We start from the raw sequence: 17,221 nt of genomic DNA on the forward strand, positions 1-17,221 counted from the left end.
AAACAAATTTACAAATAAAAGCAAAGAATGCTCAAAAGGAAGATATTTTATTATATCTCAGGTAAATAAAGTATAATACCCTAAGGAGCTCATAGTAACCCAGATAAAGTGATAACAGAGAGACAGGTAGAACGCCATATGGCACCTATGGTGGAAAACAAGGGGCTGCCCAGGGTGCAAAACAGGGGCAAACAGAAGAAACCAAAAAAACATTTGTAGAGTCCAGATCTTGATATGTGCGCGTTGAGACTCCCAAAATGGCGGCAAGCCCGGGCCAATCCACTTGGTTTAATGTAAAATCCAAGAATCAATGCAACATAGCTCATAGTCATCAAGGTAGCCAAATTCCCAGATGATCAATGGCGGAGTTCAAAATCCTTTGAAACGTTCGCTTGTAGAGTCCAGGACGATGACCATGGGAACCGTAAGTGCCAATTGGGACATATAAGGTCCTACGGCTCGACGGAAGGCAAATTTCACCCCAGATGTTGGATGGAGAGAAGATGGCCCTTGGAAATAAGAATAGAAACAAACATGAAAATAATAATAATAATAATAACCCACAGTGCATTAAATATGCAAGCAACAATAGGTGGGGAGCATAAAGAGTAGACATGTTCATAAATGAGGGCCCATTATCAACCTAGAAACCCTATGAATAAAAGTTCTTCATTCAAACCCTGTGGTGCTACAGACCGAAGGGTGAAAATCCACCTGGATTCTATTTGAAGCAGTAGCCTGCGTGGATTACCCCCCCTACCACCATAGGGGACCTTTTGCAAACCCACAACCCTAGTGTTAGAGGTAGACCCCCCCATGGGCTGCCAAAAAATGTGCAGCTACCGGGGTAAGGGGCTTACCCTTCCGTTGGTCTGCGTCTGCCAGATGGATGGTAGACATGTGTTTCTGGATTCTCTTTCTCTGTTGCTGAGAAGTTTGTCCAACATACGGCTTGCCACAAGGACATATTATCACATAGATCATGTCCCTCGTCTTACAATTGATGTAATGTTTGAGAGAGTGGCTAGTCGAGTCAACCGGATTGAGAAAGGTGTCCCTTGTAGGTATTATAAATGGGCATACATTGCAGTCCCCACAAGGAAATGAGCCTTTAAGGAGAATGCCCCTGTTTAGTATAACGGTAGGTCTTGAAAAATGGCTTCATGTTAAAAGGTCCCGTAGATTTGGAGTCCATCTTGTTGCAAGGAGTGGCCTGTCACTTGTCACCTCAGCTGTCTGGGCATCGGTCCTAAGAATAGGCCAATGCCGAAAGATGATATTCTTTACCTCAGGCCAACTGGTATTATAATCTGTGACAAATCTCGTGGCCTTGTCCGAGTTCCGTGATCTTGGAGACAATAACGATGACTGGTCCTCCCGTCGCGCTCTTTGAAAGGCCGATGATATCACTCGTTTGGGGTACCCTCTTTGCTTGAAACGGTACTTGACAACGGCAACTCTTCTGGCTATAGCCACAATTGTTGCACCTTCCAGGGCGGCTGGGATGGGCGTCTGCGGTCTCTACCACACACCGGTTCGTATTTATCTAATCAACGATACCTCTATACTAACCTCAGAAAATACTGATGACCTCCCTTCCCCTGACGAAGCTGCTGTTGCAGCAATACGTGTGGGGCTCTTGCCTCACCCCTTATTCTTGTCTCTTGTCTCTCGTGGGCGCCTCAATCCGCTGCACTCCCCCACAGCTCGAGTGGTATTTATCTGCCTAGAGTGGGCTTATTTTTCTCCACCTTGCTTTCTCCAGGCGCAATTGCACATTATCTGTTATCAGTTGCTGCCTATTTCTGTTGGTTCAGGTCCACATAGTTATTTGGACATACATCTTTGTGGGGTTTATGCTTATGTGTCAGCCTAATATTGTAATGTGTACATTGGGACTTAGGCTTTCCAGGTACCTAGCATGCTCAGACAATACTGTTATTTAATGTATAGCCGTATACACTCACTGGCCACTTTATTAGGTACACCTGTCCAACTTCTTGTTAACACTTAATTTCTAATCAGCCAATCACATGGCGGCAACTCAGTGCATTTAGGCATGTAGACATGGTCAAGACAATCTCCTGCAGTTCAAACCGAGCATCAGTATGGGGAAGAAAGGTGATTTGAGTGCCTTTGAACGTGGCATGGTTGTTGGTGCCAGAAGGGCTGGTCTGAGTATTTCAGAAACTGCTGATCTACTGGGATTTTCACGCACAACCATCTCTAGGGTTTACAGAGAATGGCCCGAAAAAGAAAAAAAATCCAGTGAGCGGCAGTTCTGTGGGCGGAAATGCCTTGTTGATGCCAGAGGTCAGAGGAGAATGGGCAGACTGGTTCGAGCTGATAGAAAGGCAACAGTGACTTAAATCGCCACCCGTTACAACCAAGGTAGGCCTAAGAGCATCTCTGAACGCACAGTGCGTCGAACTTTGAGGCAGATGGGCTACAGCAGCAGAAGACCACACCGGGTACCACTCCTTTCAGCTAAGAACAGGAAACTGAGGCTACAATTTGCACAAGCTCATCGAAATTGGACAGTAGAAGATTGGAAAAACGTTGCTTGGTCTGATGAGTCTCGATTTCTGCTGCGACATTCGGATGGTAGGGTCAGAATTTGGCGTAAACAACATGAAAGCATGGATCCATCCTGCCTTGTATGGAGCATCTTTGGGATGTGCAGCCGACAAATCTGCGGCAACTGTGTGATGCCATCATGTCAATATGGACCAAAATCTCTGAGGAATGCTTCCAGCACCTTGTTGAATCTATGCCACGAAGAATTGAGGCAGTTCTGAAGGCAAAAGGGGTCCAACCCGTTACTAGCATGGTGTACCTAATAAAGTGGCCGGTGAGTGTATATCATTGTGGGGTCTGTGCCTACATTCAAGCCTAACATTGTGATATGAATATTAGTATTTGGGCTTTCCAGGCATTGAGCATGCTTAGATAACACTGTTACTCATTATAGTCATGCCTATTTTATAGGGTTTCAATTATGTGTGTATATGTTTGCAGCACATTGTGTGTCATGACATTCTTTTTGTTTTGGTTCAACACTAGGAGACTTGACTTATTTAACCTATGAGCAAGATACATTTTATTATTTATATCTGTACAGCCTATTATATTATGCATATTTGCTTATAATTACAACTTTTTTTGGTTGTACTATACTTTATTTGTGATATATAGGGGTGTCGCTTATCGGTCCTATATCTTAGGCCCTTTTAAATGGTTTTATCTGTGTCTGTCTTTTTTGAGGTGTAATAATAAAATTTTTATGATTTATTATAATTTTCGGGTGTGCATACCTTCATTAGTCTAGTCTTTTCTCTTTTTTGCTGTAAAAAATATTTCCCGATTACCTGTAGGGTACTGGCACACGCAGAAAAAAATTGACCTCAGTTTGTTGTAAAAAAAGTCCTATTAACCCTTCTAAAAATTGAAAACTTGGGGCTAAAACAACATTTTAATGGTGAAAATGAAATGTATTATTTCTTCACCACTCAGTGGTATAAAGTTATGTGAGGCACATGTGGTGTCAATATGATCCCTGCACCCCTAGATGAATTCATTGGGTAGAGTAGTTTGTAAAATAAGTTCTCATAAACATGAGTTCACGAGTTCACATATAAGGTTTTTCTGTTGTTCTGGCACCTCAGGGCTCTGCCAATGTGACATGGCACCCTCAAACCATTACAACAATAACTCAATTCCAATATGGAACCTCTTCCCTTCTGAGCTTTGCACTGTGCCTCAAAAGTAGCATTCTCCCACATATGTGGTATTAGCATACACAGGAGAAATTGCACAATAAATCCTATGGTGCAATTTATCCTGTTCCCCTTATGAAAATGCAAAATTTGGGGGACAAAATAACAATTTTGTGGGGAAAATGTGATTTTTTTTTTTACTTTCACATCTCAACGTTATAAATTTCTGTGAAGTACCTGGGGGTTCAAGGTGCTCACCACACATCTAAATACATTCATTGAGGGGTCTAGTTTCCAAAATAGGGTCACTTGTGGGGAGTTCCCACTGTTTAGGCACATCAGGGGCTCTCCAAAAAAGGACATGATGTCAGTTAATGATTCCAGGAAATTTACATTCAAAAAGTCAAATGACGCTCCTTCCATTTTTAGCTCTGCCGTGGGCACAGTGGTTTTCTCCGTCATATAGGGAAGTGGCATGCTCAGGAGGAGAAATTACACAACAAATTTCGGGGTTCATTTTTTTCTTGTTACCCTTTTCAAAGTAAAAAAAAATTGGATCTGAAATAATTTTTTTGATAAAAAAAAGTTTAATGTTTATTTTTTTTCTACATTCCAAAAATTCCCATGAAGCATCTGAAAGGTTAATGAACTTTTTGAATGTGGTTTTATGCACCTTGAGGAGTACAATTTTTAGAATGGTGTCACTTTTTAGTATCTTCTATCATATAGACCCCTCAAAGTGTTTTCAAATATGATGTGGTCGCTAAAAAAAATCGGTTTTGTAAATTTTATTGGAAAAATGAAAAATCGCTTGTCAACTTTATCCCTTATAACTTCCTAAGAAAAAAAAACAAATTGCTCCAAAATTGTGCTTATGTAAAGTAGACATGTGGTAAATGTTACTTATTCACAATTGTGTGTGACATAACTCTGTAATTTAAAGGCATGAAAATTTAAAGCAAAGAAAAGATTGCGTTCCAGCTCCTTAAAATTTCTTCAAGAAATTTTAAGGAGCTGGAACACAATCTTTTCTTTGGCATATATCTAACGACTCATCAAGACGGAGTTCCGTGCACTTGCCGTGGTTGTCGGTGAGCTGACTTTGCCCCTCTTTTTCTTCATGAAAATTTTAAAGTTGAAAAATAGCGAAATTTTCTAAATGTTTACCAAATTTCAGTTTTTTCACAAATAAATGCAAGTCATACCGAATCAATTTTACCACTATCATGAAGTATAACATGTCATGAAAAAAAAATCTCAAAATCTTTGAAATCCTTTTGAAGCGTTATTACCTCATTAAGTGACAGTAGTCAGAATTGTAAAAATTGGCCTGGTGATTAACATGCAAACCACCTTCGGAGGTAAAGGGGTTAAGAGGATAATAACTTTGATATTGTCTTTACATAAAGGAGGGTTTTTTAAATCTTGTCACAGTGTAATAGTTATTAGTGATGAGCGAGTGTACTCCTTGCTCGGGTTTTCCCGAGCACTCTCGGGTGATCTCCGAGTATTTGTTAGTGTTCGGAGATTACGTTTTCATCACCATAGCTGAATGATTTACAGCTACTCGACAGCTTGATTACATGTGAGGATTCCCTAGCAACCAGGCAACCCCCCACATGTACTCAGGGTGGGTAGTAGCTGTAAATCATTCAGCTGATTGATGAAAACTTAATCTCCGAACACTGACAAATACTTGGAGATCACACGAGCGTGTTTGGGAAAACCCGAGCAACGAGTACACTCGCTCATCACTAATAGTTATAATTGTTTGAACTTTTAGAAGTACTTCTACATCTAAATCTGTGTATCACATATTGACATTATTTGCTATGCTAGTCATAGTTTATACAGTTATATGAAAAAAAAGTTTGGGCACCCCTATTAATCTTAAGCTTAATGTTTTCTAAAAATTGTTTTTTTTTGCAACAGCTATTTCAGTTTCATATATCTAATAACTGTTGGACACAGTAATGTTTCTGCCTTGAAATAAGGTTTATTGTACTAACAGAAAATGTGCAATCTGCATTCAAACAAAATTTGACAGGTGCATAAGTATGGGCACCTCACCAGAAAAGTGACATTAATATTTAGTAGATCCTCCTTTTGCAAAAATAACAGCATCTAGTCGCTTCCTGTAGCATTTAATGAGTTCCTGGATCCTGGATGAGGGTATTTTTGACCATTCCTCTTTACAAAACAATTCCAGTTCAGTTAAGTTTGATGGTCGCCGAGCATAGACAGCCCTCTTCAAATGATCCCACAGATGTTCAATGATATTCAGGTCTGGGGACTGGGATGGCCATTCGAGAACAGTGTAATTGTTCCTCTGCATGAATGCCTGAGTAGATTTGGAGCGGTGTTTTGGATCATTGTCTTGCTGAAAGATCCATCCCCTGCGTAAGTTCAACTTTGTCACTGATTCATGAACATTATTGTCAAGAATCTGCTAATACTGAGAGGAATCCATGCGTCCCTCAACCTTAACAAGATTTCCGGTGCCGGCATTGGCCACACAGCCCCAAAGCATGATGGAACCTTCACCAAATTTTACTGTGGGTAGCAAGTGTTTTTCTTGGAATGCTGTGTTTTTTTGCCGCCATGCATATTGCCTTTTTGAATGACCAAACAACTCAATCTTGGTTTCATCAGTCCACAGGACCTTCTTCCAAAAAGATATTTTGTTTGAATGCAGATTGCACATTTTCTGTTAGTACAATAAACCCCATTTCAAGGCAGAAACATTACTGTGTCCAACAGTTATTAGATATACGAAACTGAAATAGCTGTTGCAAAAAAACAATTTTTAGAAAACATTAAGCTTAACCCCTTTCTGACATCGGACGTACTATCCCGTCGAGGTGGGGTGGGCCCGTATGACCACCGACGGGATAGTACGTCCAGCGCGATCGGCGGCGCTCACGGGGGGAGCGCGGCCGATCGCGGCCGGGTGTCAGCTGCCTATCGCAGCTGACATCCGGCACTATGTGCCAGGAGCGGTCACGGACCGCTCCCGGCACATTAACCCCCGGCACACCGCGATCAAACATGATCGCGATGTGCCGGCGGTGCAGGGAAGCATCGCGCAGGGAGGGGGCTCCCTGCGGGCTTCCCTGAGCCCCCCCCGCAGCAACGCGATGTGATCGCGTTGCTGCGAGGGTCTTACCTCCCTCCCTGCCTGCTCCAGACCTGGATCCAAGATGGCCGCGGATCCGGGTCCTGCAGGGAGGGAGGTGGCTTCACAGAAGCCTGCTCAGAGCAGGCACTGTGAAGCAGCCTGCACTTCTCTCAGATCGGTGATCTGTCAGAGTGCTATGCAAACTGGCAGATCACCGATCTGTATTGTCCCCCCCTGGGGCAAAGTAAAAAAGTTAAAAAAAAAAATTTCCAAATGTGTAAAAAAAAATAAAAAAAATATTCCAAAATAATGAAAAAAAAATATATATATTATTCCCATAAATACATTTCTTTATCTAAATAAAAAAAACAAACAATAAAAGTACACATATTTAGTATCGCCGCGTCCGTAACGACCCGACCTATAAAACTGGCCCACTAGTTAACCCCTTCAGTAAACACCGTAAGAAAAAAAAAAAAAAACGAGGCAAAAAACAACGCTTTATTATCATACCTGTTGTGATTCGGTTCGTGGGCTCCCCCGGTGGTCTCTTGTGGTACTGGTGTCCTGCAAGCTTTGCCTTCTCAGTTCACCTGTTCCTATCAGGATGTGGGAGTATCCTATTTAACCTTGCTCCTCAGTCATTCTAATGCTGGCCATCAATGTATCCAGAGTGATTCTGTTGCATGTTCCTGCTCCCAGTTTTCTGCTCAGCTAAGTTGGACACTTTAGTCCTTAAGTCTATTTTTGTATGTTTGTCCAGTTTGCACTTATGTGAATCTCTGCAGCTGGAAGCTCTTGTTGGGCTGAAATTACCACTCCAGTGGCATGAGTTGTCACATGAGTTAAGGTAATTTCAGGATGGTGTTTTGAAGGGTTTTGCAGCTGACCGCGAAGTCCTCTGTTGTATCTTTCTGCTATTTAGTTAGCGGGCCTCTCTGTGCTAAATCTGCTTTCATACTACGTGTGTCTTTTCATCTGCTCTCACCGTTATTATATGTGGGGGGCTGCTATCTCCTGTGGGGACATTCTCTGGAGGCAAGCCAGGACTGTGTTTTCTTCTACCAGGGGTAGTTAGTTCTCCGGCTGGCGCGCGGCATCTAGAGACAACGCAGGAATGCCCCCTGGCTACTTCTAGTGTGGTGTGTAGGTTTAGCATCGCGGTCAGCTCTAGTTTCCATCACCCGAGAGCTTGTCCGTTTATTCTATGCTTCTGATGTTTCCTTGCCATTGGAAACCATAACACATACCGCCGAACAAAAAGTGGAATAACACGCGATCAAAAAGACAGATATAAATAACCATGGTACCGCTGAAAGCGTCATCTTGTCCCGCAAATAACGAGCCACCATACAGCATGATCAGCAAAAAAATAAAAAAGTTATAGTCCTGAGAATAAAGCGATGCAAAAATAATTATTTTTTCCATAAAATAGTTTTTATCGTATAAAAGCGCCAAAACATAAAAAAATAATATAAATGAGGTATCGCTGTAATCGTACTGACCCGAAGAATAAAACTGCTTTATCAATTTTACCAAACACGGAACAGTATAAACGCCTCTCCCAAAAGAAATTCATGAATAGCTGATTTTTGGTCATTCTGCCTCACAAAAATCGGAATAAAAAGCGATCAAAAAATGTGACGTGCCCAAAAAGTTACCAATAAAAACGTCAACTCGTCCCGCAAAAAACAAGACCTCATATGACTCTGTGGACCAAAATATGGAAAAATTATAGCTCTCAAAATGTGGTAACGCAAAAAATATTTTTTGCAATAAAAAGCGTCTTTCAGTGTGTGACGGCTGCCAATCATAAAAATCCGCTAAAAAACTCGCTATAAATGTAAATCAAACCCCCCTTCATCACCCCCTTAGTTAGGGAAAAATAAAAAAAAATTATTTATTTCCATTTTCCCATTAGGGTTAGGGTTAGGGCTAGGGTTGGGGCTAGGGTTAAGGCTACAGTTAGGGTTGGGGCTAAAGTTAGGGTTAGGGTTGTGGCTAAAGTTACGGTTAGGGTTTAGATTACATTTACGGTTGGGAATAGGGTTGGGATTAGGGTTAGGGGTGTGTCAGGGTTAGAGGTGTGGTTAGGGTTACTGTTGGGATTAGGGTTAGGGGTGTGTTTGGATTAGGGTTTCAGTTATAATTGGGGGGTTTTCACTGTTTCGGCACATCAGGGGCTCTCCAAACGCGACATGGCGTCCGATCTCAATTCCAGCCAATTCTGCGTTGAAAAAGTAAAACAGTGCTCCTTCCCTTCCGAGCTCTCCCGTGTGCCCAAACAGGGGTTTACCCCAACATATGGGGTATCAGCGTACTCAGGACAAATAGGACAACAACCTTTGGGGTCCAATTTCTCCTGTTACCCCTGGGAAAATACAAAACTGGGGGCTAAAAAATAATTTTTGTCGGAAAAAAAAAGGATTTTTTATTTTCACGGCTCTGCGTTATAAACTGTAGTGAAACACTTGGGGGTTCAAAGTTCTTACAACACATCTAGATAAGTTCCTTGGGGGGTCTAGTTTTCAAAATGGGGTCACTTGTGTGGGGCTTCTACTGTTTAGGTACATTAGGGGCTCTGCAAACGCAATGTGACGCCTGCAGACCATTCCATCTAAGTCTGCATTCCAAATGGCGCTCCTTCCCTTCCGAGCCCTCCCATGCATCCAAACGGTGGTTCCCCCCACATATGGGGTATCAGCGCACTCAGGACAAATTGGACAACAACTTTTGGGGTCCAATTTCTCCTGTTACCCTCGGGAAAATACAAAACTGGGGGCTGAAAAATAATTTTTGTGGGAAAAAATTTTTGTTTTATTTTTACGGCTCTGCATTATAAACTTCTGTGAAGCCCTTGGTGGGTCAAAGCACTCACCGCACATCTAGATAAGTTCCTTAGGGGGTCTACTTTCCAACATGGTGTCACTTGTGGGGTTTCTACTGTTTAGGTACATTAGGGGCTCTGCAAACGCAATGTGATGCCTGCAGACCATTCCATCTAAGTCTGCATTCCAAATGGCGCTCCTTCGCTTCCGAGCCCTTCCATGCGTCCAAACGGTGGTTCCCCCCACATATGGGGTATCAGCGCACTCAGGACAAATTGGATAACAACTTTTGGGGTCCAATTTCTCCTGTTACCCTCGGGAAAATACAAAACTGGGGGCTGAAAAATAATTTTTGTGGGAAAAAATTTTTGTTTTATTTTTACGGCTCTGCATTATAAACTTCTGTGAAGCCCTTGGTGGGTCAAAGCACTCACCACACATCTAGATAAGTTCCTTAGGGGGTCTACTTTCCAACATGGTGTCACTTGTGGGGGGTTTCTACTGTTTAAATACATTAGGGGCTCTGCAAACGCAATGTGATGCCTGCAGACCATTCCATCTAAGTCTGCATTCCAAATGGCGCTCCTTCACTTCCGAGCCCTTCCATGCGTCCAAACGGTGGTTCCCCCCCACATATGGGGTATCAGCGCACTCAGGACAAATTGGACAACAAATTTTGGGGTCCAATTTCTCCTGCTACCCTCGGGAAAATACAAAACTGGGGGCTAAAAAAATAATTTTTGTGGGAAAAAATTTTTGTTTTATTTTTACGGCTCTGCATTATAAACTTCTGTGAAGCACTTGGTGGGTCAAAGTGCTCACCACACCTCTAGATAAGTTTCTTAGGGGGTCTACTTTCCAAAATGGTGTCACTTGTGGGGGGTTTCAATGTTTACGTACATCAGGGGCTCTCCAAACGCAACATGACGTCCCATCTCAATTCCTGTCAATTTTGCATTGAAAAGTCAAATGGCGCTCCTTCCCTTCCGAGGTCTCCCATGCGCCCAAACAGTGGTTTATCCCCACATATGGGGTATCAGCGTACTCAGGACAAATTGTACAACAACGTTTGGGGTCCAATTTCTTCTCTTACCCTTGGGAAAATAAAAAATTGGGGGCGAAAAATAATTTTTGTGAAAAAATATGATTTTTTATTTTTACGGTTCTGCATTATAAACTTCTGTGAAGCACTTGGTGGGTCAAAGTGCTCACCACACCTCTAGATAAGTTCCTTAGGGGGTCTACTTTCCAAAATGGTGTCACTTGTGGGGGGTTTCAATGTTTAGGCACATCAGGGGCTCCCCAAACGCAACATGGCGTCCCATCTCAATTCCAGTCAATTTTGCATTGAAAAGTAAAATGGCGCTCCTTCGCTTCCGAGCTCTGTCATGTGCCCAAACAGTGGTTTACCCCCACATATGGGGTATCGGCGTACTCAGGACAAATTGTACAACAACTTTTGGGGTCCATTTTCTCCTGTTACCCTTGGTAAAATAAAACAAATTGGAGCTGAAGTAAATTTTTTGTGAAAAAAAGTTAAATGTTCATTTTTATTTAAACATTCCAAAAATTCCTGTGAAGCACCAGAAGGGTTAATAAACTTCTTGAATATGGTTTTGAGCACCTTGAGGGGTGCAGTTTTTAGAATGGTGTCACACTTGGGTATTTTCTATCATATAGACCCCTCAAAATGACTTCAAATGAGATGTGGTCCCTAAAAAAAATGGTGTTGTAAAAATGAGAAATTGCTGGTCAACTTTTAACCCTTATAACTCCCTAACAAAAAAAATTTTTTGTTTTTTTGGTTCCAAAATTGTGCTGATGTAAAGTAGACATGTGGGAAATGTTACTTATTAAGTATTTTGTGTGACATCTCTCTGTGATTTAAGGGCATAAAAATTCAAAGTTGGAAAATTGCAAAATTTTCAAAATTTTCGCCAAATTTCCATTTTTTTTGCAAATAAACGCAGGTAATATCAAAGAAATTTTACCACTATCATGAAGTACAATATGTCACAAGAAAACAATGTCAAAATCGCCAAGATCCGTTGAAGCGTTTCAGAGTTATAACCTCATAAAGGGACAGTGGTCAGAATTGTAAAAATTGGCCCAGTCATTAACGTGCAAACCACCCTTGGGGGCGAAGGGGTTAAGATTAATAGGGGTGCCCAAACTTTTTCATATAACTGTATATATTCTCTACACACAAATTCTTTGCAAATATTTGTATTTTATAGTTTATTCAGTCATTTGCTAATCACATTTTGTTCTTTTTGTTGTAATTATACAAAACCACATACTGAGTAAATATTAAAGGCACATAGAAATTATAAGGTTCATTGCAAAGCCTAGCCTGAGGTGTTATGGCTTAAAATTCTGTAAAGCAATAATCAAGGATTGATGTAAAACATGTTTTAATAAACCATGGACTTTATAGGCAATAGGTTATGAATGATGAAAATTATATTTCCTCATGCTTCATACTTTAGCTACAGTATGCATTTCTACCAGTGACTATGCTTACTGAATACTGTGAATTTCAGTAATGAAATCTATCGAATTTGTTCTTAATGATTAAGTCTGCTTGGTTGTAAGTGTAAAAGGGTGAACTGTGGTAACATCAGGAGACCATTAGGACCCTGCTGTTGCTGCATGTCTGAGCTAAGAGCAAAAGCCCAAGAAAGTGTGTGTGCTGGGGGTGGGGCCTAGTGTCTGCTCCATAGGAGGTGAGAGGTGATACTGCTTGATTAAAGAGACTCCCATATGAGACACACTGTGAGGCAGCTGATAAGAAGTGAGGAGTTTGGACTCTGTGAGGACTGTTTGCTGCCAGTTTGTTTGTGAGGGTGTTAACCATGAGAGCTGTGTGACTTTGGACCTCTGCGGAATCCCTGCTGTGCTGAGCTGAAAAGCAACAGAAGACATTGATCCTGTGCAGACCCAAGTGGGTTGCTTTCAGGGAAGTTGTGAGTGACTGCTGGAGAAAACACGGTCCTGTACAATCCATATTGAGAGGGACCCTGACAAGCCAGCCCTGTTGAAGAGCTATCCCGTACCGTATCCTGAGGCAACAGAACTGTAAGTCTCTGGCATGTGGGCTCGGCATCGTCTGACAAGACACGGAGCATTGTTTTGCTGTAGCTATATTGGCACCAAAGATTTAGGGACTGGCTGCTGCCGATGCAAATTATACGCCTGAGCAGAGACTCACCACAGGTTGACGGTACCTCAATAATAAATACCCGGGTATCCCCAGATTAAGTGTTTAAGAGCTTCTGTTATATTTATATGTATCGTTATTGTGAGTTTTGATCAATTTATACTCAGTGTGCCATTCCAGGGAGGCCCATAATACCACCTCACCCAATTTATACCTGTTTTCTTAGCACCTTGTTTGACCTTTTGTTAGGTAAATTTCTTCTAAAAACCTAAGTGTAATACACATAAAGCAGGAACTTTGTTATTGGCACATTGATTTCAGCTCTGGCTGAATGATTGTAAATAATAGGGGAGTCTCAGACTGTTTCATACAATATTGAATTTCACTTCAACTCCTATTCCAGTAAAGGAAGTGTTGTTATTTCTGTCTCTTTGTAACTCACTGGATCTTATTCAGACTTCTGGTCAATACATTTTTGGCATATTATTTATTATTATTATTATTATAATACATTTTTATAGTGCCATTTATTCCATGGCGCTTTATATGTGAAAAGGGGGCAAATATAAACAAATACAATAAACATCAGTAAAAAAACAAGGCACTGGCAGGTACAGAAGGAGGGAGGACCCTGCTCCTGAGGGCTCACAGTCTGCAGGGGATGGGTGAGGAAACACTAGGAGAGGGTAGAGCTGGTCGTGCGGCAGTTCAGTAGGTTGAGGATCATTGCAGGCTGTAGGCTTGTCAGAAGTGTTGAATCTTCAGGTTCTTTTTGAAGGTTTCCATGGTAGGCGAGAGTCTGATGTATTGGGGTAGAGAGTTCCAGAGTATGAGGGAAGCACTGGAGAAGTCTTGGATGCGGTTGTGGGAAGAAGAGATAAGAGGGGAGTAGAGAAGATCTTGTGAGGATCAAAGGTTGCGTATAGGTAAGTACTGGGAGACCATGTCGCAGATGTATAGAGGAGACTGGTTGTGGATGGCTTTGTATGTCATAGTAAGGGTTTTGAACTGTAGCCTCTGGACAATAGGAGGCCAGTGAAGCGCTTGGCATAGAGGAGAGGCTGGGGAATAGCAGGGAGACAGGTAGATTAGTTAGGCAGCAGAGTGTAGGATGGATTGGAGCGGTGCCAGAGTACTAGAGGGAAAGCCAGAGAGTAGGAGGTTGCAGTAGTCAAGGCGGGAGATGATAAGGGCATGCACTAGTGTTTTTGTGGAGTTTGAGATGGCAGGAGGAAGTAAGGGCTTGGATATGTGGCTTGAAAGAGAGGGCAGAGGCGAGGATCACCCCAAGGCACTGAGCATGCGGGACTGGGGACAGTGAGCAGCCATTGACATTGATGGATAGGTTTGCTGGAGGGGTAGAGTGAGATGGGGCAAAGATGATGAATTCAGTTTTGTCCATGTTCAGTTTTAGAAAGCGAGCAGAAAGGAAGGCCGAGACAGACAGTGTGGGATTTTGGTTAGTAAGGAGGTGAGGTCAGGCCAGAATAGGTAGATCTGTGTGTCATCAGCGTAGAGATGATACTGCAAACCATGGGATTCTATGAGCTGTCCCAGGCTGAAGGTGTAGATTGAGAAGAGTAGGGGTCCCAGAACTGAGCCTTGAGGGACACCGACAGACAAGGAGCCAGGTGAGGAGGTGGTGTGGGAGGGGGAGACACTGATAGTTCAGTCTGTTAGATACAGTATGATGAGATCCAGGATAGGGCCAAGTCTGTGATGCCAAGAGATGATAGAATCTGTAGCAGGAGGGAATGGTCCACAGTGTCAAAGGCAGAAGACAGGTCCAGAAGAAGGAGGACAAAGTAGTGTTGCTCGCTCTTGGCGGTTAGTATGTCATTGGTGACTTTAGTTAGGGCAGTCTCAGTTGAGTGATGGGTCGGAAGCCAGATTGTAACCGGTGAAAGAGGGAGCAGGAGGAGAGGTGGGAGGACAGTTCAAGATGGACATGCTGTTCCAGTAGTTTTGAGGCATAAGGGAGAAGAGATATCAGGCGATAGCAAGACAAAGAGGATGGGTCGAGGGAGGGTGTCATGAATCCCCAATGGCTAGGGATAGCACAGGATAAGCAAAGTATAATAAATATTGGACGAGCTCTAGGGTGATGGAACCTGGGCTGACCGCTGCCCTACGCCTGACAAACGCAACTAGAGATAGCCAGGGAGCGTGCCTACGTTGGTTCTAGACGCCACGCACCAGCCTAAGAGCTAACTAGTACTGCAGAGAAAACAAAGACCTCACTTGCCTCCAGAGGAATTAACCCCAAAGATATAGTTGCCCCCCACATGTATTGACGGTGAAATGAGAGGAAGGCACATACATAGAGATGATGTATATAGCTTTAGCAAATAGAGGCCCGCTGAAAACTAGAAAGCAGAATGACACAAAAGGGGACTGAGCGGTCAGCAAAAAACCCTAATCAAAAAAACCATCCTGAGATTACAAGAACCCATGTGCCAACTCATGGCACATGGGGAGAACCTCAGTCCACTAGAGCAACCAGCTAACAAAGAGACATTCTAAGCAAGCTGGACAAAAAAAACCAAACAACTGAAAATCAGCACTTAGCTTATCCTGAAAGATCTGGGAGCAGGTAGGCAGGAACCAAACAGAGCACATCTGAACACATTGATAGCCGGCAAGGGAAATGACAGAGAGGCCAGGTAAAATAGGAAACACCCAGCCTCTGATGGACAGATGGAAAACAAAGGCCGCAACCCACCAAAGTCACCCAGTACCAGCAGTAACCACCAGAGGGAGCCCGCAAACAGAATCCACAACAGTACCCCCCCCTTGAGGAGGGGTCACCGAACCCTCATGAGAACCCCCAGGGCGATCAGGGTGAGCTCTATGGAAGGCGCGGACCAAATCAGTCGCATGAACATCGGAGGCGACCACCCAGGAATTGTCCTCCTGACCATAACCCTTCCACTTAACCAAATACTGGAGTTTGCGTCTGGAAACACGAGAATCCAAGATCTTTTCAACAACATACTCCAATTCTCCCTCCACCAGCACCGGAGCAGGAGGCTCGACCGAAGGAACAACAGGCACCTCATACCTCCGCAACAACGACCGATGGAACACATTATGAATAGCGAACGATGCTGGGAGATCCAAACGGAAAGATACAGGGTTAAGAATCTCCGAGATCCTATAAGGACCGATGAACCGAGGCTTGAACTTAGGAGAAGAGACCTTCATAGGGACAAAACGAGAAGACAACCACACCAAGTCCCCAACAAGAAGTCGGGGACCCACGCGGCGACGGCGATTAGCAAACTGCTGAGTCTTCTCCTGAGATAACTTCAAATTGTCCACCACCTGATTCCAAATGTGATGTAGCCTGTCCACCACCACGTCCACTCCAGGACAATCCGAAGACTCCACCTGACCAGAGGAAAAACGAGGATGAAACCCCGAATTACAAAAAAAAGGAGAGACCAACGTGGCCGAACTGGCCCGATTATTAAGAGCAAATTCGGCCAGTGGCAAAAAAGCAACCCAGTCATCCTGATCAGCAGAAACAAAACACCTCAAATAAGTTTCCAAGGTCTGATTAGTTCGCTCCGTCTGGCCATTTGTCTGAGGATGGAATGCAGACGAGAAAGACAAATCAATGCCCATCTTGGCACAAAACGTCCGCCAAAATCTAGACACAAACTGGGATCCCCTGTCAGAAACGATATTCTCCAGAATCCCATGCAAACGAACCACGTTCTGAAAAAACAAAGGAACCAACTCAGAGGAGGAGGGCAACTTAGGCAAGGGCACCAAATGAACCATCTTAGAAAAGCGGTCACACACAACCCAGATAACGGACATTTTCTGTGAAACCGGGAGATCAGAAATAAAATCCATGGAAATGTGCGTCCAAGGCCTCTTCGGGATGGGCAAGGATAACAACAACCCACTAGCCCGTGAACAGCAAGGCTTAGCTCGAGCACACACTTCACAAGACTGCACAAAGGTATGCACATCCCTAGACAAGGAAGGCCACCAAAAAGACCTGGCCACCAAGTCTCTTGTACCAAATATTCCAGGATGACCAGCCAACACAGAAGAATGGACCTCGGAGATGACTCTACTGGTCCAATCATCCGGAACAAACAGTCTTTCTGGTGGACATCGATCCGATTTATCCACCTGAAACTCCTGCAATGCGCGTCGCAAGTCTGGGGATACGGCGGACAATATTACCCCATCCCTAAGGATACCAGCAGGCCCAGTGTCTCCAGGAGAGTCAGGCACAAAACTCCTGGAAAGAGCATCTGCCTTCACATTCTTTGAACCTGGCAGGTATGAAACCACGAAATTGAAACGAGAAAAAAAATAACGACCAACGAGCCTGTCTAGGATTCAAACGCCTGGCAGACTCAAGGTAAATGAGATTCTTGTG

Source organism: Ranitomeya variabilis, chromosome 5 (genome assembly GCF_051348905.1).
Source record: "Ranitomeya variabilis isolate aRanVar5 chromosome 5, aRanVar5.hap1, whole genome shotgun sequence".
NCBI classification, from domain to species: domain Eukaryota; kingdom Metazoa; phylum Chordata; class Amphibia; order Anura; family Dendrobatidae; genus Ranitomeya; species Ranitomeya variabilis.